This window comes from Vicia villosa, linkage group LG6 (assembly GCF_029867415.1).
Source record: "Vicia villosa cultivar HV-30 ecotype Madison, WI linkage group LG6, Vvil1.0, whole genome shotgun sequence".
Taxonomy (NCBI): Eukaryota; Viridiplantae; Streptophyta; class Magnoliopsida; order Fabales; family Fabaceae; genus Vicia; species Vicia villosa.
The window spans coordinates 16,255,601-16,259,129 of NC_081185.1; the positions used below are offsets into that span (position 1 = coordinate 16,255,601).

Genomic DNA, 3,529 nt, shown 5'->3' on the forward strand with positions numbered 1-3,529 from the left:
GGATCAAATGCAAATGGTTGAAGAGGATAAGGAGATAGAAATGCTGCCAAAACAAAAGCCAAAGAAGAAGAAGAAGAAAACTTATATATGAAGAAAGTGTTATGACTTAGTTAAAATATAATTTTTATGTACTTGAAATATTATGACTGCACATGATTTTGTATACTTTTTGGTTAATATTAAAAATATTTTGACTTAATTAAATTATGATTTTTATAAGTATGATTTTATAGTATTTGCAATATTATGACTGAAAAATAAAATATAATTAAATGGTGTTTCTGAAATAGGGTGTAAATAGATATAATTGCTCATTCATAAATGGCGTATTTACACCCGATTTTTACTAAAATAGGGGGGGTAATTAAGAACATATTTACACCCGATTTTTACTAAAATAGGGGGTAATTAAAACACAATTAAGCCCAATTATCCCCGATTTTTATTAAAAAAGGGTGTACTTAAAACATAATTAAGCCCAATTACACCCGATTTTTATTAAAATAGGGTGTGATTAAAACGTAATTAAGCCCATTTACGCCCTATTTTTATTAAAATAGGGTGTAACTAAAACGTAATTACGCCCATTTACACCCGATTTTTATTAAAATAGGGTGTAATTAAAAACGTAATTACGCCCAATTACACCCGATTTTTATTAAAAAAGGGTGTAATTAAAAACGTAATTACGCCCAATTACACCCGATTTTTGTTAAACATAACGGGTGTAAATTCGTTAGACATTTCTCACCCTGTGGATATACACCCGATTTTTATTAAAAATAATGGGTGTAAATTTAATAAAAAACGGGTGTAAATTAACATTTTTGTACTAGTGCTATCATAACTTCTATATGTTTTCTAATTAGATTTTTATCTTTCTTTGATACAGATGGTTTGATAAGGGTGAGCAAATGGAACGCTTTGCAGCAGCCTGTTGCATTGGCATTCTTTGCCTGGCTGTTGAGAGATAGGGGCTGCTGAGATTAATCAATGGTTAATACTCTTTCTTTTTATGATGATGATCATTATCATATTCATATCATTAAGATATTAATTAAGCTTTTATTCCAAATTCTGCAGGATCAGTACCAGGCTTTGCACCAATTGCATAAAACTCAATAATAACTTCCAAAGGCATGCCCTTTATTTCAGGAACTTTCATGTAAACAAATATCCATGAAATGATGCAACCACCAACAAAGAAAGCGAAGACGCCGCTGAGACCGAGAAGTTGGAGCAAATAAGGGAATGTCAACGTGACGGCCAATGTACAAACCCAATAAGTAAGAGAAGTAAGTGAAATGCAGATTCCCCAAACACTGGTCGGGAAGATTTATGAACATACGATGCTGGGAATAATATCAAGGCCCATGCAGAAGACAGTTTCATAGACCACAACACTGATGGTTGAAATTGATGCATTTAGGACATGGCTGAGTTGAAAAACTTTTTCATTACTAATACTAGGAGACATACTATTAAAATCGGTATTGTGTGCAGCATGATTGACCTGTGTACTTTAATTTGTTTTAAAGAAGATGTACACATAATTAGTCAAAAATCACGAGCCACTCAATATGAAAATGTGTTGAATCATAGTTGGAATGTGATACCTGTCAAAACAAAACATGGAAAAAGAAGTATATTCACATTCTCATGAATTTAGCAATCTCACATGTAGCCTCTTTATAGTTCACTGTCTATATATTATTGATGTAATTATATAACTATTATATATTATTAATGTAAATATGACAAATTTGTTTTTTATAAATTTGTTGAATCCCATTATACATTAGGGGTTTTCATGTATATTGTGCTTTTATCTAATATAACTTATGATCTACGATGCTGTTAGTTTATCAAGTATTATAGTAATATTTGGATCCATGGTGAAAAGTCTCTAGGTTGTGACAACGGTAATCTTGAAACACACCGAAAGAGACAGATAATGAGCATTTGTTGAATTGTGAATCTTCATCAATCAGTATTCCTAATACCTATAATTCTTATATGCTTTTGCTTTTATCAACTCCACAAACTATAACATCTTTATAAACTCTTCTGAACAGCACCGAATTCTCTAGGTTCACCTACTCAGTAAAGCTTCAAAATCCAAATGTTACATCTCTTCTGTCAATCTATGGTGGAAGAGAATACTTTTCACATTTTAACTCAATGATAAGCCAATCTTCTTCCAGAAAATCATTCATTGATTCTTCCATCAAAACAGCTAGAGATTACGATTTTGAAGGTATAGACTTTTGTGGAGTCCTACCAAAGCAAGGTAACGAACTTTCAAATTTTGCAACCCCTTTGGAAAGAATGCGAAACACGATAACTTCCGAGGCAAGAAACACAAGTACAACAGACTTAGTATTAGTGATGGCAGGTTATTATCTCAAAGCTTTAGATTCATTTAGTTATCCTTTTGAATCAATGCAGAAGAATTTGGATTGGGTTCATTTTGTTGCATATGATTACCATCTTCATTAAAGGGACAGTGCCACAGGTTGTCATGCAGCTTTATATGGTTCATCTGGTTGGGAAAATACTAATTCGGGTATCAAAGAATGGAGAAAGAGATGATTCTCTTCTAATAAACTTGTAATTGGTTTGCCTAATCATGGATATGCATGGACACTTGTGAAACAAGGTGAAGGACGTGTTGGAAAACCAACTTCTGGTCCTGCTATTACTATGGATGGTTCTATGGCTTATAGGTATATAAAGGATTATGTTAAAAGCTATGGAGATGGAGTAGTTTCAAGCTATAATGATACTATTATAGTCAATTATTTCACTGTTGCTTCCACTGTTTGGATTAATTTTGATGATGTGGAGGCTATTAAAAAAAGGTATCTTACGCAAAGAAAAATGGATGGCTTGGTTACAATGTGTTCCAAGTTGGGAATGATGACAATTGGGTCCTTTAATGGCAGCAGATAAAATTTCTCAAACTTTGCCCCAACCTATTAAAAAGAAATTTTTATATTTTACACATCTGGTTTTATGGAATTTACCTCTAGAATAATATATATTGAACAAAATAACACGGCCACAACGGGTACCCGTGCGTACGCACGGGTATCACGCTAGTTTTATTTGACATTGTATAATATTTTTCATCTAATTTAAATGTTACAAATATGTGTAATTTTATTTGCTCATTAGATATTTTGCATGATGTCAAAACTAGGAAAATTTTAATATTTATGTATATTTCACGGTATCTTTGAGTCATTATGTGCACCTTTTCTTTAGGGAACTTAGAATGCATTTAGAACATGTTTGGAAAAGGTATCATGCATTAAAAATCAGTTTCATGGTATTAAAAATCAGTTCCATGCATTAAAAATTAATTTCTGCTCAAAACACAGGTCTATGTGTCAACACATACGTTGTATGAGTCGACACATGTGCTTCAATAATAAAGCATGTAGCTGCTATTTGTATGTCTCGACACATACAATCTCTCAGGTCGACACATACTAAAACAATTACTTCTATGTGTCGACACATACAA

General features: G+C 32.3%; 1 pseudogene; it reads left to right on the forward strand.

Annotated features, from left to right (window-relative positions):
- Positions 1 to 2,181: 2,181 nt before the first annotated feature.
- LOC131611281 (class V chitinase-like) lies at positions 2,182 to 2,939 on the forward strand (annotated as a pseudogene).
- Positions 2,940 to 3,529: the final 590 nt, after the last annotated feature.